A 26447-nucleotide genomic window follows, 5' to 3' on the forward strand; every position below is an offset into this window, starting at 1 on the left:
CGTACGAATTCACGTGAGATCGGGTTGGTATCGCCACCGCTAAAAAAGTATGTTCTATATATGAATCTAATCTGTACTACATTTGCAATGCTGTCTTTATCATGTTACATAAAAACAGCAGTTTTGTCTCTTTACCGCTATTTAAAAATCCTCTCCCGTGGTTTCATGGGATGGTAAAGTGTCCATCATATGCACACTTCAGAGTTTGTAGTAGTAGGTCATTCGGGTACTTTTTTGCTGTGAATTCTATGGCAAGCCATTTTAGCTTTTATTCATTTCCAGGATATTAATTCTTGATATCAACAAATCAATTCTTGATATCAAAAAAATGTAATTGTTGATATCAACAATTCAATTCGTGATATCAACAATTTAATTGTATTTTCGCTAGTGAAATGTCACCATAGGCTGCCATTTAAAATCAATTGTTGATATCAAGAATTTGTTTTTTACTAGTAGAAATATCATTTTCGATATCAATAATTACATTGTTAAAAATGTGAATTCCTGATCAATAATTAAATCGTCACTAGTTGAAATGTCTATTCTTGATATCAACCATTCAATTGGTACTAATAAAAATAGTAATTTTTGATATCTGAAAATGTATTTCTGATATCAATATTATTTCAGATATCTAATCACATTCATGATATCAGAAATGAACATTGTCACTAGTAAAAATTGAATTATTGATATCAAAAATTATCATTGTTACTAGTAGCAATTCAATTGTAGATATCAAGAATATACATTTCAACTAACAATTGAAATCTTGATATCAAAAATAAAGGTTTTTACTAGTAATAATTGTATTTCTGATATGTGAAATTGGAATTTAAACTAGTAAGAAATCAAATCTTGATATCAACAATTGGTTTTCAATGGCAGTCTATGGTGACATTTCACTAGTGAAAATACAATTGTTTATATCAAGAATTACATTGTTGATATCAAGAATTAAATTATTGATATCAAAAAATGTAATTGTTGATATCCTGGAAATGTATAAAGGTTAAAACAGCTTGCCATAGAATTCAGACACACTACTTTTATTACATTTTTGTTCTTTTTTTGCCTACTGTATAATAGGGAAGTAATGTGATTTTTTTTGGATGCAGAAAAACTGATTTAATTTAATCACCAGTGTGAGCTGAATCATCATTTAGGAAGAGATCTTAGTCAGGTTGAATTTTATTCAGTCATTCATTAGATGTACTCAATCTTTGAAACGGTAAGCACATTATAAAGCTGCTAGATTGCATGCAATTTACAAAACAGTTTTATGGCGTTTTTTTTTCTTTTCCTTTTGAAAGTATGTTGTTAAACAACAGCACAATCCATAAAACACACTGTACTTATATTCCTCGCTGTCTCGTTTTCATTCATGTCAAAAAAAGAATAATATGTCGCTACAGTTTACGTCCATCAAAAATAAACATGCATTTTTATTGGTAAGCCTAGGCCTATCCTATTTATCAATGTGCAGTGCATAACATTCGCTGTTGCCAGTTTTATTCAGACACATTTTCAAAAAGCATCCAAATAGTAACATGCATGCACTCATTATAATAAACTGAATTCAAATATCCCTATATAGCGAGCCTGCAATGCAAATTTCATTTGGGCTGGTGATGATGGGGTGGACAGCAAGCATGTTCTTGGATAGTCATTTACTTTCTTGTTTACGAACTGCCACCACTTATGCATCCCTCTCTCTCTCCCCTTATCTTTCATTTTACACTTGACCAAGCATCTGAAATGAACCTTGAGGAAGCAAACACCAGGCACTGGCGATTATAATTTTTCAATCATTTGGAGAGGTGGTGTATTAGTGGAAATAGGTATCTCGGTGACTTGTTGTCGCTGTGATAAGAGGCCAGCATGGCCCTCATTAGCTACACGTCGGATTAAGGGGCTAGAAGAGGTTATTTTGACCAGCGAATGAATGCATTGTAATGAGACTCCAATGTAGGAACATAAACACACTTCCACATGCACTTTAATCAGAGAGGAGGTGCCCGTTCTGCCACTCACCCGCTCGAGATGGAAGGAGGGATTTGCGAGTTGTGAATGTGCTGATGACATTTAATCTGTGTGGAGGATGAACTCTCATATTTCAAGTAGTGACTGACATGGCTCGTTGCATGCGAGGAAAATGGATAAAGAGGCGAAACAAAGGACAGAATACAAATGTTACCCTCTCAAAAACATGTCATGTCCCAAAATGCAAACTCAAATAGAAAGTAGGCTAGATCTCTATGAAGTGTGTATATTTAAATATTGGACGTGCAAAGTAAATTATTTATTTCGATGCTAATCGAAACATTACCATGCCGTTTCTACCAACTATGAGTAACACAATTAGCAGTCATTAAAGTATTAGGACTAGACTGTCCGCTTAAAGGGGCAATGTGTAGGAATTTCTCCCATCAACATTGATTTTTCTGTAATTTCTACCGTTATTTACTTTAAATCACCCAGTATTATACAGCTATTTCTCTTTACAGTAAATAACTGCACACACATAATAACAGCACAATTTTTAGCATGTTGCAGTGAGGTTGCTATAGGGTTTCTTACTGTAATGATATGAGCAATCTGTAGCACTTAGAAATGTATACATACACTATGTTATTTATATATATATATATATATATATATATATATATATATATTAGGGCTGTGCAAAAATTAATTGCGATTAATCGCATCCAAAATAAAAGTCTGTGTTTACATAATATATTTGTGTGTGCTGTATATAATTATTTTGTATATATAAATGCACACACATGCATGTATATATTGAAGAAAATGTGTTATTCATATATTAAATATTTATATTTATATAATATAGATTATGTATATATATATATATATATATATATATATATATATAGAATTTAGGCGCAAATAATTCTTAAATATATACATGCATGCATGGGTATTTATATATACAAAATAATTATATACAGCACACACAAATATATTATGTAAACACAGACTTTTATTTTGGATGCGATTAATCGCAATTAATTTTTGCACAGCCCTAATATATATATATATATATATATATATATATATATATATATATATATATATATATATATGTTAGTTAAGCCTTATAGTACTGCATATCATCATATCTCTCTAGTGCCATGAATGTCAAAAGCTGTTAATCCAGTGACACGGGATTAAAAATAAGCTTTTTCACAAATATTAATTGTTGACAACTGCATAGACGAGTGAATTTGACTCAGATGTTACTGTTGATACATGATACATGTCCAATACCATCTCAAATGGTTGACATTTTACCATGTACTGTATATTAATGCATTATATGTGACATCACATTAGATTTTGATTGTCAGTGCTGAAGAAGATTCATTCCACATAATGCATGTGCTGGCTTCAGAAACATGCGAAATGCATGGCAAGTAAAATTTGCAATAAGAAAAAAACATTGTTTTCCAAAAGATTTATTATTATTGCATATCATGTTGCCTTTTGAAAAACAGGGTTTGTTCTTTCTTCATTTCTTCTGCAGTCATATTTCATATTTTACTGTAAGCCCTGACCTGAATTTGAATCTGGGAAGGATTTTCTCTTCTGCTGGGTTTGAGTCGAAGGTTCAGACTAGCAGGAGTCGTGTTTGACACAGAGGTGAATGTTTTTGAAGACCTGCGACATGCTTTTGTTTTGATTGAAGATTTGTTGCTGGCCAGAAATACCCGCTTACTGATAGAGGAATATGAAATGTTTCTCTTCGACTCTGCCTCGCAACTCTCGATCTTCCTCTCTCGCGCGCCGACAGATAGTTAATCCACATTGTGAGGCCGCATCCGGACGGGCCCTCGGGCCATATTTCAGAGGACAGATCCATCATGTGTGATGTGGGTGATGTTCCCATAACTCCAGTCTCACCGGGGTAATGTTTGCTGGCATAATTCAGCACTCTATAAATACAAGAGCTTGAAAGAAATATGGTGGTTTTATTAAAACTGTAAATCGAAAGTCTAAAAAAAAGACACGCCGAGGCTTTCCCTGCCCTCCGGGTATGTTGTCATTGCTCATGCCATCTGTTGATGACAGAGAAAATGCCATACAGAAACAACAGCAGGAAGCAAATTTATTGAAATAGGTCAAAAAATGAAAATGAAAAAAAAGTGTTTATTTGCATGATTCTGAGCTTCCATATTATAGTTATTTACAAAACACTGACATAAAATGTTACTAAATTTTATTATGAAAAACATTCAAATGCAAACTAACCAGGATCTGTATTGTACACTGCAAAAAACAATCATGTAAAAAAAACTGTGGTTGCCAGCATCATACCGTAAAAATACGGTGTGTTACTGTTTTTAAAATTAACAGCTAAATACCGTATTGTCAGCTACAGTATAAAACTTTAATTTAAGCTATACACTGTAAAAAAATAATCCAGTAAAAAACGGTAAACTACTGGCAGGTGTGGTTGCCAGCATCATACCGTAACTATGCGGTGTGTTACTGTTTTTAAAATTAACAGCTAAATACCGTATTGTCAGCTACAGTATAAAACTTTAATTTAAGCTATACACTGTAAAAAATAATCCAGTAAAAAAAACTGTGGTTGCCAGCATCATACCGTAAAAATACGGTGTGTTACTGTTTTTAAAATTAACAGCTAAATACCGTATTGTCAGCTAAAGTATAAATCTTTAATTTAAGCTATACACTGTAAAAAATAATCCAGTAAAAAAAACTGTGGTTGCCAGCATCATACCGTAAAAATACGGTGTGTTACTGTTTTTAAAATTAACAGCTAAATACCGTATTGTCAGCTAAAGTATAAATCTTTAATTTAAGCTATACACTGTAAAAAATAATCCAGTAAAAAATGGTAAACTACTTGCTGCTGTGGTTGCCAGCATCATACCGTAACTATGCTGTGTGTTACTGTTTTTAAAATTAACGGCTAAATACCGTATTGTCAGCTACAGTATAAAACTTTAATTTAAGCTATACACTGTAAAAAATAATCCAGTAAAAAACGGTAAACTACTGGCAGCTGTGGTTGCCAGCATCATACCGTAACTATGCTGTGTGTTACTGTTTTTAAAATTAACAGCTAAATACCGTATTGTCAGCTACAGTATAAAACTTTAATTTAAGCTATACACTGTAAAAAATAATCCAGTAAAAAACGGTAAACTACTGGCAGCTGTGGTTGCCAGCATCATACCGTAACTATGCGGTGTGTTACTGTTTTTGTGTTAGAGCATATAGCTGTTAAATTAAAGTTTTATACTGTAGCTGACAATACTGTATTTACCTGTTAATTTCAAAAACAGTAACACACCGTATTTTTACGGTATGACACTGGAAACCACAGCTGCCAGTAGTTTACCATTTTTTTACTGGATTATTATTATTTTTACAGTGTATGCTCTAACACAAAAACAGTAACAGTTACGGTATGATGCTGGCAACCACAGCATCATTTTTACAGGTTTTTTATTGTAATTTAGTAATAATTGAATTGATTGCATTTTAACAATTTTAATGCATCTTGTAATTGTATTATTATGCTAGATTGTTTTTGTGTGGGTGTGTGTGCAAAGCATAGTTAGTCTACCAAGAATGCAAAGCCTCAAAAGAAAAGCAATACAAAAGGATTGACCGCTATGTCACACTTCAGACTCCATTACTGATTAATTAGCAGATAATATTGAGAGATTTTCAGAATCAGTCACACACGCTTGCTGACACATCCTCTCTATGCTTAATTAATCTCTATGCTAATGTTCTGCACAGTTTACCCAGTTTATTTATCGCATATTTGTATGTTAATCGAAAGGAACACCTGATATGTTGAAACGTGACCTTTTTTTAATTCCTGCATGACGCTGAACTCTTTTCGGCTCGGTCAGTCAGATGAGGTCAAATGTCTTTTGTTGTTTGCCGTTATCTGAGGCCGTTGTCAACAACATTTTGGCGAGATAGCATTGAACAGCGCTGGCTATTTAATTACTGCATATTCATATTGCAATTATAAATGTGGGTGGCAGCAGCCTACAGTGTTTACTGAGTGACTTTACTCAGATAAACACTGTCTGCATCTTATAATGAGTGATCGTTCAACCGTAATCAAAGACTTACTGACATTCAGGGTAAAATTACTGTAATTGACACCGTATTTTATTTATTTATTTTATTTTTTTAATTTTTTGGGGGGTCAATAATTGCATCCTTTAAAACTCATCTTTGATCACCAAAATCACATATTTAAAAGTTATTTCCTTGTGGAAATAGTAGGCAACACTGGTGCAATTGCAGAATCTACCAGCAGAGGCAGTCTGACAAAACTTCATTGGTGTTGACAGTCTAGCGAAAAAGGAAGTTAGAATAGGACACCTCAAAGGCTCTTTAGTGTCACAGTTCAGCAAAACCACTTGATAGTTGGTGACAAATGGGCCATTTTGTCTTCTTTTTTAAAGTATATCAGCTGTTAGCATTAGTGCTAACAAACATGGACTACAGTATAAGCCACAAAACTCCAAACTGGATTCAATGGGATCTGACATATGACACAAGAGATAGAGGTGAGTGTAATTTTAACAAATAACAAACTGTTTCCTACATGCTCATTATGACTTGATGTGTAGCTAGCTTTATTAATTGCTTTCTGATTATTTGCATAATGCAAGATTTAATTAACGCTCATCCGTCAGTGCACAAGTCTTTGACATGGTTACCAGTGCCACATCAGTTTGCATCAAGCAGCTTTAATGATGTTGACAGAGTGAAATGTGAACTTGAGAAGTGGTGGAAGTAATTAGGAGATTCCAGTTCACTCTCTGAACGCATGCACATACGTCAAACGGTTTCCACTAAGTTTATGAGTGAGCCTTTAGCTGAGAGAATAACTTTCTGCTCAGAATCAAATCTTAATTTGGGCTGCAGGCGATTTAGAATTGGGCAACATGGTTTTTTTTTTCACAATTTTGAACATTTGCTTCAGTTGTTGTATTGCATTTTCCTAAAATATCCCAAGATATGTCATGTGCAATCTTCAAAATAACCATTTAAGTCCAATGGGAGTAGAGGCTTTCGCCTCTGAACCTCCGCAAGGCCTTGTGCACCAATGAGCCAACCCCCATGGGCTTTTCTCTCAACATTGGCTAGATCCTCATAATTTTCAACATGTATCTCTGAACCAGCGTACAGTGCCGTAAATGCCAAGGGCAGGCGAATGTCATGAAGCGTTATATTATCCAGGCAAACACATCCTAATTGGAGAAAAGCTTGAAGTTCTCATTCTCTGACTTTTGCTGGCTTATTATGGATCAGGGCGCAGTGTTGTATCTTGTGCCCTCAGCGGTGCCATGAGCAAATGAGACATTCTCTCATTAGCAGGATAAATGCAACAGCATGTTTCCCGTCTTTTCCTTGAATCGCAGGAAAAGCAACAAGGCTTGTATTTGCGTTTCTTGAGTTCTGCAAGAACAAACATGCCAAGCTCATACACCATTCCAGTGCAGAGTAAGGTTTCATCAGCGCATATATACAGTATATATATATATATACATAGCACAAATATGACATTCTGTTCCTCTGATGTTGCGTGATGACAGCAAAGCCAATCAATATCTCCTTGGATGCCCAAGGGTGCAAATGGGGCATGATTTTTGAATCTCGCTCAGAGTGTGTTTAGTGGCCACATCTTGGCTAACTGCAGAAGATGGGCTGATGACCAGGATTGGGTGTTACATGGAAGCAAATTCAAAGCGTCAAAGCTGCACGTCATCTCAGAATATAAAAAAATAAATAAATAAATGGCCACTTTATAAAATATAAATTTTTATGCTAGTAAATAATGTTAGTTTATAAATGTAATGTTTAGATTTTTTCTATATATATATATATATATATATATATATATATATATATATATATATATATATATATATTATATATATATATATATATATATATATATTATATATATATATATATATATATATATTATATATATATATATATATATATATATATATATATTATATATATATATATATATTATATATATATATATATATATTATATATATATATATATATATATATATATATATATATAACAAATAATACTGGTATTCATTAATATTTATAATAAATTTTATATGTAATATATAATTATATATATATACTCTGCTGGTCAAATGTTTGGAATGTTTAAACATTTTTTTATGTTTTTTAACCCTAATTTGTTTAGATTTATTTTTAAAAATACTTCCCTTGATCAGAGCGGTACAAGACTTGGCTACTTTTCCTAAGTTTGCCTCCTGAACACACAATTTTTTGACTCAATTCTACAATGTTATTTGGTTGAAATCTTAATCTTTTATTTATGCCCAAAAATGGGCACCCATAGAAATGAATGTGAAAAACTGTAATTTAGAGCATTCTAAAATAAGCCAAAGTAAGACACAAGGTGACGGCACAGTCACTTCATCTTTAGGTTTTAGCTCTAAAAACTTATTGGAATTTTATTTTAACATTAAAACAACCATAATTTACATAGAAAATATGGTACTTTTTGAAGTAAATATATATATATAAAAAAAAAAAACACCATAAATGGATAGACAAAACTTTATCAAAGACAGTGATGTAACATTTATAATAAATAAAAATTATTATCACACCTGAGTCCTATGTGCCCACATTCGTCCAAAATTACTGGATTAAGGGCTAAAGTGAATATAGTTTGAGGGCTACAGGAGTGAAGGCTATAAAACATCATTACAATTCCAAAAATATTTTAAAATTAAAAGTATTCCTGTGTCTGTTTTTTCTTTTCTTTTCTTTTTTTCAGACTCATTGGTGAAATTAAAGTGGCAACACAAATAGAAATGTCCATTAGAGGGACAGTTCACCCAAAAATGAACCTTTTGTCCATTGACTTCCATAGTAGGAAAATAAATGCCATGGGCGTCAATGGCTACCGTCACCTGTTTGATTACCAACATTCTTTAAAATATTTTCCTTTGTGTTCATCAGAAGAAAGAAACTCATATAGGGTTGGAGCAACTTTAGGGTGAGTAAACGATGACAGAGTTTTCGTTTTTTGGGTGGAGTATCCCTTTAAATGATTTTCTCTTTTTAAATGTAACTGTGATCAACACAGTAGACGAACAGACGAACATCTGTTTTTGGTGCATTTTTCTTAATTGGTATATTTGCCTGTAAAAGTAAAAATATCGAAACATCCTTCAAACCTAATGAATTTTCTGAGGATCCAAAATTGCTTAAGAGGTTTTCATTTTTTCTTATTCCACAGTTTGTACTTGTTTAAGCATAAATCAAACTAAAATAAGCAAAAATGATTTCTATTTATCAAAGCATAAAGAGAGTTGCATTTCAGGCAGAGACACAACAATAACTTTGTTTTGACTGTAAAACCCCCTGAAGCTGCCGGAGACTCCCTCCGCTGTGGGGGTTAGCGTGCGTCTCTTCATTGTAGGAGGTGCTGCTTTAGGTCTCGGTGTTGAGTGTTTGCAGCTCTGACACGATTAATTAGCACAACAGCGCTTCAGGGATCACTTTGAGCGCAAACACCAGCGATCCTCCAGAGAGATGGAGATGACAGACAGACAGATGAAAGCGTATGGAGGTGGATGGGGCCCAAACTCTTGGGGTTTGGATCTGTTCTACATGTATAAGTTAACGGACACTATGCACTTCCATTGCCTGAGTATTTCAGCTTAAATCCCTCTGAATGCTTCCAGTTCTTTATATACATATTTGGCCCTTAGTTGGCTTGAAACAACCCAGCATTTGTGTACAGTCTTCATTGGTTGCTGTGAATGTAACGAAGTACAAATACTTTGTTACTTCACTTAAGTACATTTTTCATGTATATTTACTTTACTTAAAGGATTAGTTCACTTTTGAAAAAACTTTTGCTGATAATTTACTCACCCCCATGTCATCCAAGATGTCCATGTCTTTCTTTCCTCAGTCGAAAAGAAATTAAGGTTTTTGATGAAAACATTCCAGGATTTTTCTCCATATAATGGACTTCAATGGGAACCGGATGGTTCACGGTCCAAAAGACGGTTAATAACAGTTTCAGATGCAGCTTCAAATGTCTTTAAACGACACCAGACGATGAATAAGGGTCTTATCATGCGAAACGATCGGTTATTTCAAAGCTTAACTTTTATAAGGACAAATGCTAGCCTTGCTATATTCTCTGAGGCGCGTTTGTAACGTCACGTAATACGTAATTACGTTCAAAAGGTCACGGGCGACGTAGCTAGAAGTACAGAATCAAAATCGTCCGACATCGTTGTTTTTCCTTTTAATTCCTTTTTTTGTAAACAGTGTTTGAGCTAGTTTGCACGTTCAACCTATGCGTTCAACTTGTAAACACTGACTCTGTACTTTCGGCTACGTCGCCCGTGACCTTTTGAACGTAATTACGTATTACGTGACGTTGCAAACGCGCCTCACAGAATAGAGAAAGGCTAGCATTTGTCCTTAGAAAAGTTAAATTTTTGGAATAAGTTTTGAAATAACCGATCGTTTCGCATGATAAGACCCTTATTCATCGTCTGGTGTCGTTTAAAGACATTTGAAGCTGCATCTGAAACTGTTATTAACTGTCTTTTGGACCGTGAACCATCCGGTTCCCATTGAAGTCCATTATATGGAGAAAAATCCTGGAATGTTTTCATCAAAAACCTAAATTTCTTTTCGACTGAGGAAAGAAAGACATGGACATCTTGGATGACATGGGGGTGAGTAAATTATCAGCAAAAGTTTTTTTCAAAAGTGAACTAATCCTTTAAGTGGAATAAATAGTGCATACTTTTTACTTTTACTTCGTTACATTTTGCAGCAATTATTCTACTTTCTACTCCACTACATTTCTACAACTTCTGTTACTTTTTCATTACATTTTCTGATCAGTTTTTCCCTGCCAAAACGTAATCTGACCGTCCGTTCGTTGCACGTTTTTGTCTCACCAGTGACGTTTGGTTGCCATGGATACATCAACTAAATGCGTCTCGCACGCAGTGTGTTTATCGTGCAATTTATACGCAAAAAAATTTTTTTTATGTGCATAGGAAACGCACTGTGTGTAATATACGTTTGGTTAGGATTATGGCAAGCCAAGAGGTTCAGAATTACACCATAAATTAATCGCGTTTACTGCCAAACATAGTTATTAATATATAGTAAGGATAATATTGCCTAATTGGAAGCTTGTTTCAGAAATGGTGACAACAATTTTTTTCCATAATTATTGAACATCATTATAGAAGTATAAGGTGGAACGAGTTAGAATTAAATGTTTTATTAATCATTAGAAAAAAATAATCATTTAAGAGAATAAATTGTTATGCCAGCACTTTTTCTTTTAATACTTAAAGTACATTTAAAATCAGGTATTTTTTTTAACTTTTTACTTAAGTATGGTTGTCATTGTGTTACTTCTACTTTTACTCGTGTAGTTCATGTCAAGAAGATGCTGTTTAATGTAAAACTGATGCCATCGTTACTATTCATAAGCTTGTGAGTCAGTCAGTGCTGAGGAAGATCCAGAGCTGAAATTCAGATAATGGCTGTTTGCTTTTTGACTCGACCAATCACAACAGACTGAACCATCCGACCAATCGGAGCAGAGCTGGCTCCCTTCATCTTCAGATGAAATATTTTCAGACACTGAGAAATGCAGGTGATGCTGCGATGTTTCTTATGAGAAAAGAAGTGTTTTTTGACCTTGGATGCATATTTGTAGGAGACTCCAAAACAAAATTAAGAACCTTTCAAAGCATAATAACCAAAGCGTGATTTAAAAGCAATGTGACCTTCTAGTTGTGGCAAAGGAGAGTTTCTGAAATAAAGTCCCTCATGTTGCATGAAGGCAGATGTTTGTCCTGAAAGTCACTAATGTCCAGGAATCGCCCCTGCAAGGAGGCAGTTCCTCTGAGCTCATTTAGCCACGGGTTTGTCTGGATCAAAAGCTATTACCACTGCCAGCCTTACTGACCGTTACTGCTAAAGTGAAGTGACAACAATGTCCCTGGGGAAGGGTGAGCGTGGAGGGCGAAAAGGGGCGTGCGGGGTTATCCAGCCAATGAGGCTACAAAAAGACTCTCATTTTCTCGGCTCTCTCCCTTCGTGCAATATAACCAGAGAAGGATAATTGCTAAATTTAACTGCTTCCCTTATTGCGCGCCGGAGAGCCGCTTCTCTCGGCAGTATTGAGGAGATGGTAGACAGGGGTAAATGAGAAATCTGTTCAGCTTATTAACTTTAAACCCCAACTTTTAAAGAGCGCTAATACAGAAACGCTCTTGTAAGTTGAACAGAAAAAGGAAGCAAGAAGATAATTATTCTTTTAGGGAGGATATTGAGGGTTTCATGCTGTGGACTGTCAAGCGCAGGCGAAGAGACGCATCTGATATGATTTTTTCAAAGTAAAATGTGACGTATGATATGTGTTGGTATTTTCTCTGCTTGTTATTTTGCTTAAAGGAGTAGGTCACTTTTAAAAAAAACTTTTGCTGATAATTTACTCACCCCCATGTCATCCAAGATGTCCATGTCTTTTTTTCTTCAGTGGAAAAGAAATTCACGTTTTTGATGAAAACATTCCAGGATTTTCTCCATATAATGGACTTCAATGGGGTCCAAACGGTTCAAGCTCCAAAAGACACTTTCAGTGCAAACTGCAAACTGTTCGAGGGCTTTAAATGATTCCAGACGATGAATAAGAGTCTTATCAAGCGAAACGATCGCTCATTTTAAAAATTAAAAACAAAGTTTAAGTTTTATAAGCTCAAATGCTCGTCTTGCTCTGTTCTGTGATGCGCGTTTGTGACTCTCCTGTTCGGACTCGTTTATCAAAATGAACTAATCTTTTTCTGAGTCAATTCGTTCATTTTGTTTGGTGAATGTTTGTTTATCAAAATGACTTGAGTGTTTATCAAGTTCGAACAGGAGAGTCAAGATGCGCATCACAGAACAGATCAAGGCGAGCGTTTGAGCTTATAAAACTTAAACTTTTTTTTTATTTTTTAAATGACCGCTCGTTTTGCTTTCATCTGGAATAATTTAAAGCCCTCGAACAGTTTGCAGTTTGCACTGAAACTCTCATTTGGACCTTGAACCGTTTGGACCCCATTGAAGTCCATTATATGGAGAAAATCCTGGAATGTTTTCATCAAAAACCTTAATTTCTTTTTTCGACTGAAGAAAGAAAGACATGGACATCTTGGATGACATGGGGGTGAGTAATTTTTTTTTTAAAGTGAACTAATCCTTTAAAGTTACCGTGTTGAGTAAATGCATGTTTCACTAACAATTTTCATCAGAATATCAATTAAAGTGTTTATATTTATTGAAAAATATACACGTTTGAGGCTTTCTTTGGATGCATGTTTTCTAGCATGAATTGCGAGTGCTTTAAGATGAGAATCCACTGAAAAAATAGCAAAAGTTTATTTTCAATATTTTCAAATAATTACAAAGAAATAGTAATGGCAAGTGACATTGGATTGAACATGGGACTAATCTTATTTACAATTTTTTTTTATACAGCATAATCCTGGACTCATTTTGTTTAGACTTTAAAGCATCACAAGGAATTAAGCAACTTTTGATAAAACGAGTATTGTGGAAGTGTCTCAATTGATTTTTTTATTTGACATCTCTAGAACTACAGATAGCCCATTTCTCTGGTTCATGATCGCAATGCATTGAACACACTGGGCAGATGCTGCTTTTGCAGGCTTGCCAACACTAAAACACCAACCCCAAAAATGCAATGTCACATATGCAAGGTCAAAAGTGTTTAGGCGATGGCAGTGTTAGTGTTCTCTGGTCTGGTGACCTCACAGTCTGTGGATCAAGTTTTAATGAGGTTTTGCTAAAGGCTTCGCTAGCCTGAGTTTCACAGTGAAGAGAATGTTGTTTTGCTGTTCAGTGAAGTTGTTATGCGGATGCTTACAGGTCCAATCAGAAGCACGGGCCGATTCACACAGAATGTTTATGATCTGTTGACTCTTTCCCTGCCAGCTTGAAAAAAAGTGGCCAGCCAACACCAGCATGTTTTTACAAAAGTTGAATGGACCCAAGAATTTTTTTTGCCGTATTAAAGGAGTAGTTCACTTTTTTTTTTTTTTTAAATTGCTGATAATTTACTCACCCCCATGTCATCCAAGATATCCATGTCTTTCTTTCTTCAGTCGAAAAGAAATTAAGGTTTTTAATGAAAGCATTCCTGGATTTTCTCCATATAATGGACTTCAATGGGGTCCAAACGGTTCAAGGTTCAAATGAGAGTTTCAGTGCAAACTGCAAACTGGTCAAAGGGCTTTAAACGATTCCAGACGATGAATAAGGGTCTTACCAAGTGAAACGATCGCTCATTTAAAAAAATAAATAAAACAGTTTAAGTTTTATAAGCACAAATGCTCATCTCGCTCTGTTCTGTGATGAACTTTCGTGACTCTCCTGTTCAAACTCGTTCATCAAAATAATGTTTTTTTTTTCAAGTCATGACTCAAAGGGTCCTAGATAAGACCCTTATTCATCGTCTTAAAGCCCTTTGAAGCTGCACTGAAACTCTCATTTGGACCTTGAACCGTTTGGACCCCATTGAAGTCCATTATATGGAGAAAAATCCTGGAATGTTTTAATCAAAAACCTTAAATTCTTTTCGACTGAAGAAAGAATGACATGGACATCTTGGATGACATGGGCGTGAGTAAATTATCAGCGAAACTTTTTTTTAAAGTGAACTACTACTTTAATATCTGAATATAATATAATTTTGAAAATCAAGTTTTTGTCAAAAATGAAACTGGATCGGTTTCAGAACGATGATCAAAACACAGATGGAGTAAGTCCATCAACCCCACAGTCCTGTACCGCGTCCTGGGTCGACATTTCATTTAGTAACATTAGGCAGTTTTGATTTATATGCTGTTTAATGTTGATAATCGTGTTATTTTACATATGCATCTGCTTACATCAGCCCGTTCTCATCCCAAGGCGTCATATACTGACACTTTTGACATTTCGTCTGGTGGTACCCTTTAGACGCACATATATATGGGCCAGAAGGCGCCTCCTAGTGGTCTAACCCTAACACTACCCCAGACCTAAACCTACCCATAACCAAAGCGTGTTGTATTGACGCTAAAGGGTGCCATGTGCGTCGGATTTAGACGAAATGTCAAAAGCGTCACTAAATGACGCCCTAGGATGAGAATGCGTTGGCTTACATATGATACCGCTTGTTTCTGCTTCTTCTTCGCCTGTGTGATTCAGATATCAGAAAATGTGTAATAGTGCCTCCTATTGTATAACAGTGAAACCTCAACAGCGGGGGAAGTATTTTCTCACAAGTATGTGGGATTTTTTGCATCCCTGGAGAGAATCATAAATCTGATTGCGTCTCTACTAAATAAGAATGTAACAATTCTGCTACTGTACATGACAAATGCAAAATGCATTGCTGTTTTCTTTAGAAAATCCGCACTCATTTATCTGAAGTTGGTTTCATGGAGAACGGCTGTGGTGATTTTGTTTCCTCCCTCTAAGTAAGACTAGTACTAAAATCATTGCAAATGCTCATAAAGCAAAGCTCCCTGTAAAACATTTATGCATAAAACCTAGGCAGCTTGCCGTCACAGAGCTTGTTATTATTTTTATGCCCAATTTTTAAGAGTTTAGCACAAAATTTAAATAAAAATGTCAGTGTTTGACATTTTTGTGTTGGTTCACGGTGTTGGAGCGAGTCTCAGCAGACGACCTGACTTTAATTAAGCTCTTTTAACTGGAGAGCTCCTGTGGTAAATGTCTATTAACACTAACTTTTTTCTCTCTCTCTCTCTCTTTTTGACGGTAGAATCCCAAAGGAAAAGTAAATCAATATGAAACCTTCATGAAAGCCAACATAACTCTTGTGTATATTTTTGCCTTTCATCTCAGGAGATATATCTGTGACTTAATACAAGTTTGTCAAAAAATAGGTCATTTTGAGTAACTCTCAACTGCTCTTGAAAGATAAAAGATAAGAAATCACAGCGCTTTACAGAACAACTCGCATAAATGGAGCCGGTCAGAATGAAAGATTCTCTGTGATAGGAAAAATGCAGCACAAACCTCTTCAAAGTTTTAGTGGATTTGAATCTGTAGCTTGCGAAACTAAAAGCTACTCATATTTTATAGTAAAAAAGCTACCATTTAATAACAAAAAGTCAGTCAACGCCAAGGTCATGGCTTTGATTCCGCAAGCGAATGCATGAGAAATTGTATACCTTCAATGCAATTCACTTAGAAAAAAGGGTTCTATATATGAAGCTTAGGGTTCTTTACTCAACTCCAAAGAACCTTTTATGCTAAAAAAAGGTTCCATAATGACATGAAAGAACCCTTTTGGCACAAAGGTTCTTTATAGGATATATTATTCCTTCAAATATTACATTATTCTGCAATATTTTGTAATTAAATTATTGTTTATTAAACTGTTGTAGTAACTTAACCCTTAAAGACCTTTACAGCCGCCAGCGGCTAAAAATAACTGTTGTTCTTAAATCTTAAATAACTTTTGAACCGCTGCCCCAATCTGTATGCTTTAAAAAGTCCCATAAAGAGGAGATTCGCGGCTTTTCTGTGATATCGGGTTAATCGCGTTTGGACATTCAGAAGCTCCGTAGTGAATGTGATTGCATCATCAAATTTTGATCAGCATTGATTCGTCAAAGGAACCCATGCATTTTTTTCCTCTGAGCCAATCATAAATGACTGTTAATGCTTAGTCCCACCCCATCCCCAGATTGGTTAAAACTATCATCTACTCAACCAATAAATATAGTTCTTGGTCTTTTGCACGACCAATTAGCATCTTTCTTTGGAAATTTGAACAGAGGTAAAGTCAAAGTAGTTCATATAGGCTATGTATGTATGTATGTGTTTATACTGTGTATATATGAAGAGTTCAGATGCAAAAGCCTCTAAGTGCCATTTGAAATTTTCGTCTAAAATGATCATTTTTATCAAGCTTGTATATTTAAGTTCAGTAATTTCACTTAAATGACAATTAATAGGTAATCTTCATTGCCATTTAAGTGAAATTACTGAACTTAAATATACAAGCTTGATAAAAATGATCATTTTAGAAGAAAATTTAAAATGGCACTTAGAGGCTTTTGCATCTGAACTCTTCATATATATATATATATATATATATATATATAGTTTTATTTATATATAAGTTGTTTTTTTTGCTTCATTGTTCTACTACAATGTTTCTATTTATGTTATTTCCTTAACTTTTTTGGACACATCCAAATTGTCAGTATGAAAAACACTGTTTTCACTGAAACAATGCTTTTCTCTGAAAATCGCCTATAATAATGTTGTAATAAATACCTATAACTTGCTTTGGGATTGTTGCATGTAGTCAAAATTACATCTGGAAATGTAAAATATCCAAGTACAGCTTTCTAAAGGAAAAAATCCAAACTTCAGGAGGATTTGTTTGAGTTGAGTAAAAAAAAAATCACTACAAATATGCTGCCGTTTTTCTTAAATCTGGTAAATTCATCCATTGTAAGACAAATTAAATGTAAAATTGGATTATTTAAATGAGATAGATTGAAACTTCAAGTTCTACTGTTAAAAATCATATATGGCACTTGATGCTGACTGCTAAAATGGGTTAGAAAAACAAAGAAAAGAATAAGCGGTGCAGGTGCTCCAAAAATGGTCTAGGTCTTTAAGGGTTAATATCACATTTTAATCATGCTGATTTTTGGAGGAGTAAAACTGAAATGGCACTCTTCGTGTGATGTTGATTAACTACATAAAATTATATAAATATGTACATTTTATAATTTTGTGATCATTCACATGCATTCATAAATACATTTTAGGGTCTTGCTGTTTGTCAATAATATGAAATATTTAATCCGGAAAGGACAAAACAAATGATAATGAATGAACCCAGAAGGTTCCATATAGATTATAGAACCTTTTTTCCCTAAAGGATTCTTATTGTTGAACCCTTAAAAAGGTTCTATATAGAACCTTCTAGGGGTTCCAAATACGTAGCGCTGAAAAGGTTCTATATAGAACCTTTTCTTTTAAGAGTGTTTAGATAAAGGTGTCTGCCATTTACAGTATATATAGACCATTAGAAAGTATAATATTGAATAAAACTGAGGCACTGTTACACATCTCAAAAATGCAATTATGTTTAGAAAGGTGAGATATCACCTGATCATGTCATTGTTTTTCTATCTAAATGCATTGTCAGATCAAGTGCCGGGCGTATTTCCGATGGATGTTCAAGGGTCTGACCGTCTCATTAGTTTGGATGCTTCCCTTGATTGAGAAACCCCGAGTGTCCGTGTACACTAATGACGTGACTCCATCACTTGCTGTCGGGGTGGAATTGAAGCAATCGAAACCTAAACTGGCTGTGCACTGTTTCTTCCCAAGGTCAGTTGATGTATATTCAGTGACCTCTAGGGTTACCAGTGAATTGCAATCAAATGAACCCAATTTGGTGCCTGACAGTACTGTGATCGAGTTAATATTGGATATTAGAAACGCAATATTTGAATCTGTATTGATTGACTCTGTGCCTTTTGTAATCGTCTTGGTCTCCCTAGGTGGAAATGAAATGGGTTGTAATCGGTTTGATTGTGACACTTTTTGTAAACTTATCATGCCATCGCTTGCTATTTTTTCCCCTCTCTCTCTTTTTGTATCATCAATTTTCATTAATAGCATTTTTTAGACCTTTTTTCAAGCTTGTGTGTCATTAAGAAACTCAAGCGCTCTCCTCCTAAACAACTTCTCCTCTATTGCACTTAATTGCTTTGTTCAACAAAGTGGCAATCAATCATACTTCTGCGTCAGTACCTGTCACACTAGCCAGCCATGAAATGGGGAAGAAGGACACCGTCTATAGTTTGTTCTCCATAAACATTTTCTTCCACCATTTGGATTGTCAGGGAAGATTGAGAGCAGTTTAGCTGGAGAGTTTGGCAAATTTATTAGACGTCCATCTTCATTTCAGCAGATCTGCATGCAGACGTTTTGTCGTTATTGTGGAGGCTTTAAAAAAGCAATAAAACGCTGCATATATAATATGCTCTCTTATTGAGAAACCTGTATTTTATATAGCCTACAACATTTGGTAAGGAAATGTAATCAATTGGTGCTCGCCAGACCAATTTAGCTTTTTTGTCTGAATGATGGACATGAGTGACGCTTATACTTGTGTTTATTATTCCAAATTATTAGCATGAAATGATTATAATATTAATTATGATGTTTCAGAATCATAATACCATCATATTGCGTTTCCAATTAGTATTTAATTTTCGGAGAAATGTTTTTGATGGTCCAGGAAGGTAGATGGAAAATGAATAAGATTAGACCGTTGCGCTTTGAAAGCCGACTCGTCTTCATTATTTGATTAATGAGGCAGTGATTTGTCTGCTTTATGAGATGAGAGTCTGCAGATAGCGATCTCATCTTCATTTCCAAACGAAGCACTTCCTGATTCGACTCGACTCTGTCATTAAACTGCAGTATCTGTGTCCTCTGGACCGGCTCAAACGAGTCACAAAGAACAATTACAGCTCATTGTAACTCCACATTTACATATTCAGTATCTTGAAGATTCCTGTCATATAATATTTTGAGGCCAATGTAAGTGTATGATTTCTTGGTGTATACAACAGAAGGTCTAATGTTTTATTTATTTATTATTTCCCTTTAGAGGTGTGGAAAGGGGGTTTAGCCCCATTGTAGCTTTTCACAATGCACATGGTTTCAAAAGCAGCAGTTAAATCTATATTACCTTAATTCATTAATAATGATGATATAAATGATTCTCCAGAATGATTTGTATTTTTTGTCCGTGTATGCATGCATATGAATTCCCTGCTTGCTTTTATGATTATGTGAGACGCTTCCCATCTCGTTTGGCCTATAGCCTAGATATTTTCCAAGGTTCTCTCCAGGCTGCACAGAGTAGTCATTGCAGCTTGTTCGACTAATTGAATATTCAATAAGCGTTTAGACCACTCTGGAAGGTGTGCATTGATTGAACTCATCCAATAACCAGCAGCCCGACCGCAGATATTGTCTTCCTCTGAGACTGAGCCTTAAGAGTGTGTGACCTTATTTACTTTGTGAATGCATCGTAATTATTAGGTCTTTTAAAATTATGAACTGTATCTGACCTTTTAAGTTCTAAACGAAAAAAAAAAAACTGCACTGAATCAATATTTTATGGAAGCTTGTTTCTGCCACAGAATGAAAAATAAAAAAAGTAATTGCGACTTTTTATCTCACAATTCTGACTTTTGTTCTCACAATTGCGAGATTTAAAGTCAGAATCGCGTGATATAAAGCCGCAAATCCGTGTTATAAAGTCATAATTGCGAGATATAAAGTCAGAATTGATTCATATAAGTCACAATTGCGTGATATAAATTCAGAATTGCAAGATATAAAATCAGAATTGCATGTTATAAAGTCAGAATTGCGAGATATAAAGTCAGAATTGTGAGATATAAAGTCAGAATCGCGTGATATAAAGTCAGAATTGTGAGTTATAAAGTCAGAATTTTGAGATATAAAGTCAGAATTGTGAGATATAAAGTCAGAATTATGAGATATAAAGTCATAATTGTGAGATATAAAGTCAGAATTGTGAGATATAAAGTCAGAATTGCGAGATATAAAGTCAGAATTGTGAGATATAAAGTCAGAATTGCGAGCTATAAAGTCAGAATTGCGAGATATAAAGTCAGAATTGCGAGATATAAAGCCAGAATTGTGAGATATAAAGTCAGAATTGCGAGATATAAAGTCAGAATTGTGAGATATAAAGTCAGAATTATGAGATATAAAGTCAGAATTGTGAGATATAAAGTCAGAATTGTGAGATATAAAGTCAGAATTGCGAGATATAAAGTCAGAATTGTGAGATATAAAGTCAGAATTGTGAGATATAAAGTCAGAATTGCGAGATATAAAGTCAGAATTGCGAGATATAGTCAGAATTATGAGATATAAAGTCAGAATTGCGAGATATAAAGTCAGAATTGCGAGATATAGTCAGAATTATGAGATATAAAGTCAGAATTGCGAGATATAAAGTCAGAATTGCGAGATATAAAGTCAGAATTGTGAGATATAAATTCAGAATTGCGTGATATAAAGTCAGAATTGTGAGATATAAAGTCAGAATTGTGAGATATAAAGTCAGAATTGTGAGATATAAAGTCAGAATTGCGAGATATAAAGTCAGAATTGTGAGATATAAATTCAGAATTGCGTGATATAAAGTCAGAATTGTGAGATATAAAGTCAGAATTGTGAGATATAAAGTCAGAATTGTGAGATATAAAGTCAGAATTGCGAGATATAAAGTCAGAATTGCGAGATATAAAGTCAGAATTGTGAGATATAAAGTCAGAATTGTGAGATATAAAGTCAGAATTGCGAGATATAAAGTCAGAATTGTGAGATATAAAGTCAGAATTGCGAGATATAAAGTCAGAATTGTGAGATATAAATTCAGAATTGCGTGATATAAAGTCAGAATTGTGAGATATAAAGTCAGAATTGCGAGATATAAAGTCAGAATTGTGAGATATAAATTCAGAATTGCGTGATATAAAGTCAGAATTGTGAGATATAAATTCAGAATTGCGAGATATAAATTCAGAATTGCGAGATATAAAGTCAGAATTGTGAGATATAAAGTCAGAATTGTGAGATATAAAGTCAGAATTGTGAGATATAAAGTCAGAATTGTGAGATATAAAGTCAGAATTGCGAGATATAAAGTCAGAATTGTGAGATATAAATTCAGAATTGCGTGATATAAAGTCAGAATTGTGAGATATAAAGTCAGAATTGTGAGATATAAAGTCAGAATTGTGAGATATAAAGTCAGAATTGTGAGATATAAAGTCAGAATTGCGAGATATAAAGTCAGAATTTTGAGATATAAAGTCAGAATTGTGAGATATAAAGTCAGAATTGCGAGATATAAAGTCAGAATTGCGAGATATAGTCAGAATTATGAGATATAAAGTCAGAATTGCGAGATATAAAGTCAGAATTGCGAGATATAAAGTCAGAATTGTGAGATATAAAGTCAGAATTATGAGATATAAAGTCAGAATTGCGAGATATAAAGTCAGAATTGTGAGATATAAAGTCAGAATTGCGAGATATAAAGTCAGAATTGCAAGATATAAAGTCAGAATTGTGAGATATAAAGTCAGAATTGCGTGATATAAAGTCAGAATTGTGAGTTATAAAGTCGCAATTGCGAGATATAAAGTCAGAATTGCGAGATATAAAGTCAGAATTGTGAGATATAAAGTCAGAGTTGCGAGATATAAAGTCATAATTGCGAGATATAAAGTCAGAATTGTGAGATATAAAGTCAGAATTGCGTGATATAAAGTCAGAATTGTGAGTTATAAAGTCGCAATTGCGAGATATAAAGTCAGAATTGCGAGATATAAAGTCAGAATTGTGAGATATAAAGTCAGAGTTGCGAGATATAAAGTCAGAATTATGAGATATAGTCGCAATTGCGAGATATAAAGTCAGAATTGTGTAAAATAAAGTCCGAATTGTAAGATATAAAGTCAGAATTGCGTGAAAAAAGTCTCAATTCTGTCTTTTTTTCTAGCAATTGCGACTTTATTTCTCAGAATTGCGATCATGTAATTCTTACTTTATATCTCGCAATGCTGACTTTATTAGAATTCTGACTTCATATCTCGCAATTGTGAGATAAAAAGTCACAATTATTTATTTGTTTATTTTTATTCAGTGGCGGAAACAAGCTTCCATAATATGTTTTCCAAATTATTGTTATACAAATTGTCACTTCACACAAGAGTCTGTTATGTAATATCACATGCTTTGGATGTGGACATTTTTAGCAGCATCCCTTTATTATTCTGAAATGTGGTGTATGATTCTTCTTCTTTTTAATCACTGATACTTACTGGTGTTTACTTATTAGGAGTAACTGCTAAAAGTAAGTCACTAAGCTGTTTTAGAGTAAAACTAATCGTACCATGTACATGTTATTTTAGTTGTTTTTAATATGAACACTGCTATTGTTCGTTTCCTCTGGGAGAAACAGCATTACCTTGGAAAACATCTTCTCCGGCTACACTAGAAGAGCGCAGTGTTTTTCTCTTGTTCTCTTATCGTGCTCGAGTTCCCGTCTTTCAGAGGCTTTTCTGCGGGCAAAGACAATATTCCCCAGTGTCTGCACCATCTTTTGTCAAAGCAACATATACTTAACTTAAAACATGTTATTTCTTGGGAATTCTATAATTTAAGTGGAATAAACACAAGTTATTTTTGTTGGGAGGTGATAGAGGCCGATATTTCTTTGAAATCGCAACGTTTTCATCTGGAAATACTTTCAGACTGCATTAAATTGCCATTTCTCAGACTCGACTATAGTCCTTTAATAACGTCTCTTTCAGAAAGCCCTTTTGTTGTTCTGTGCCGTTTTACATTGGATTCTGTTCTGTTTCTTCTCATTAGCATTTTAGAGGAAATTATTCTGATGGAAGCTTGGCATTTCCTAAAAATTGGGATTTGATTGCCTCAGCACGCTTTTGTATGGGGGAATTATGAAGGTGTAAAGTTATTCGACTTCAGCAACCTTGTCTGTCTGGCGGCCGCTGGACCGTTTATCTTCCTCTTTTATTGTTCATTGCTCATTAGTCTTGATTTAATTTTCATATCCTGTGCTCACAAAAGTCAAATTAAATAGTAGTGCAGTCTCTCTCTCTCTCTCACTTTCTCGCTCGGTTACTGTCTGGACCTGGTCAGATGCTAAATTGTTGAATTATGGGTAAAAGAAAGCACTAAGTATTTTGTATTTCTAAGTATTTTTGGTTCAGTGAATGTTGGAATATATATATAGGATAGGATATATATATATACAGTATATATATACAGTATATATATATATATATATATATATATATATATATATATATATATATACAAAGTATATCCCATATATATATATATATATATATATATATACAAAGTATATCCCATATATATATATATATATATATATATATATATATATAATTTAGGACCCCCTCGAAAACGAGATGTTGCATCTCAAGGGGTTTATCCTAATCAAATAAATGTAATATATATAACATACTGTACATTCCTCTGAAAAAAAGCTGCATTTTCAGCATCATTACTCCAGTCTTCAATGTCACATGATCCTTCAGAAATCACTCTAATATGATGATTTTATGCTCAAAAAACATTCATTATTACTGTCAATGTTGAAAACAGTTTTGCACATTTTTTTTCAAAACTTCTTTGATGAATAGAAAGTTCAAAGAACTTTATTTATTTAAAACAGAATCTTTTCCAACATTATAAATGTCTTTACTGTAACTTTTGATCAATGTAACACATCCTTGATGAATAGAAGTATTGATTTCTTATTTTTCCCCCCAAAATAAAATAAAAATTCTTGCTGACCCTCAACTTTTTAAAGGGTAGCGTTTAATGTTACAAAAGCTTTCCATTTCAGACAAAAGCTGTTCTTTTGAACTTTCTATTCATCAAAGAGTCCTGAAATAAAAATGTAAAAAACAGTCAACATTGATAATATTCATAAATGTTTCTTGCGCAGCAAATCATCATATTAGAGTGATTTCTGCAGGATCATGTGACACTGAAGTCTGGCGTAATGATGCTGAAAATTCAACTTTGATCACCGGAATAAATTACACTTTACTATATATATTCACAAAGAAAACAGGCGTTTTAAATTGTAAAAATATTTCGCAATATTAATGTTTTTTTAACCGTATAAATGCAGCCTTAAGGAGCAGAAAAGACTTCTTTTTAAAGCATTAAAAATCTTACCGATCTAAAACTTTTGACCGGTAGTGTATATACACAAAAAGATATAATGTGTATCAGACTTAAACATTGCTTTGTGTGTGTGTTTCAGGACAGCAGAGAGACAGAGAGTGTGTATGAGGGTTGTGGTTATGCAAGAATATTTCAGTGTACTGCGCATGAAACGCTGCGTGCACATGGTCAAGTAAGGGTCAAGGGTATTTTTAAGTCACTTTCTCTTCCCACATTGGCCCTTTTACCTCCTGAAATTTTGACAAACTGAAAAGGCGAATCGCGTTGAAATAAAAGAGGCTAAACACATTTGCGAGCGTTTGAAGGTCACCACAGTGATCTGCCAATGTGACTGTACCATTAATCACTGAATGATTCCTTACAGCAGACTTCCTCCTGTCTCCTTCAGCTATGATCGCATTCACTGCGCCAGATACCCATGCACACACACACACACAGCCGATTAGCCATTTTTACACAGCTTGCCGAGTTGTCGAGGTTATCTGGTACAAGGTTATTTAAGTGCGTTCTGCATGTCAATGCTGTAGTTGTGTGGTCCGCGTGTGTGTTTCTCGCAGTGACAGATGCACTCCAGGCGTGCTGGTGCTGGGATGTAGTGATGCTGCGCATGATGAGACGTGTTGTCAGGTCACCTTGAATATTGTTTTTATCTCATACAAGTGCATTTCAACACCCTGATGTCTGACGAGCAGAAAACACTGCAGAGTTGAGATATATATGTCTCTGAATATGAAATGAGACCATTTGTGTTTGTATGACTTAATGATTTGTCCGGTTCTCTCCTCACAGAAAATCGAAATCTCATAAATTGGACAACCCCTGGATGATTTGGGATTAAATATGTTTTATTGCCCAACAGGCACATATGATATATACAGTATATATATATATATATATATATATATATATATATATATATATATATATATATATATATATATATATATATATATATATATTTATTTATATATATATATATATATATATATTTATTTATTTATTTATTTATTTATTTATTTATTTATTTATTTATTTATTTATTTATTTATTTATTTATTTATTTATTTATTTATTTATTTATTTATTTATTTTTTATTTTTTATTTTTTATTTTTACTATTGGTGTGATCAAACACTAACACTAATGTTGCTGGTAAGTGAACATAATGCATTAATTTAATGCATCCTTGCAGAATAAAGGTATGTTTTTATTCAGACACCAAACCAATATTGTAAATATATTAGAGCTGTATGATTCTGGATAAATTGAGAATCACATTTTTTTTTTTTTAAATGGAAATCATAATTCATCCACAATTGTGAATAGACAATTAAACAAAATGTCTTACTAGAGGTATTATATCAATTGCTGTTAAAAAAAATTGAATGATGATTCAAGGACTGATAAAGTCTTGAATTACTGAATGAATCAGTGTTTTTGAACAAATCCATTAAATGA

The 26447-nt window shown here is 33.9% G+C and overlaps 1 long non-coding RNA gene across 2 annotated transcripts in view; it reads left to right on the top strand.

The window, feature by feature from the left end:
- Positions 1–26447, top strand: part of LOC120493479 (uncharacterized) — a 135418-nt gene that overhangs the window by 22038 nt on the left and 86933 nt on the right. The window contains exon 2 of one of the 2 annotated variants that reach the window (XR_016169621.1): positions 18328–18512. The exons of the other annotated variant lie outside the window; for it this stretch is intronic. This is a non-coding gene — a long non-coding RNA (uncharacterized LOC120493479). The remainder of the gene's footprint in view (positions 1–18327; positions 18513–26447) is intronic. 2 annotated transcript variants of the gene reach the window in all.

The sequence above is a fragment of the Pimephales promelas genome, chromosome 8 (assembly GCF_988280905.1).
Source record: "Pimephales promelas chromosome 8, fPimPro1.hap1.1, whole genome shotgun sequence".
Classification (NCBI taxonomy): domain Eukaryota; kingdom Metazoa; phylum Chordata; class Actinopteri; order Cypriniformes; family Leuciscidae; genus Pimephales; species Pimephales promelas.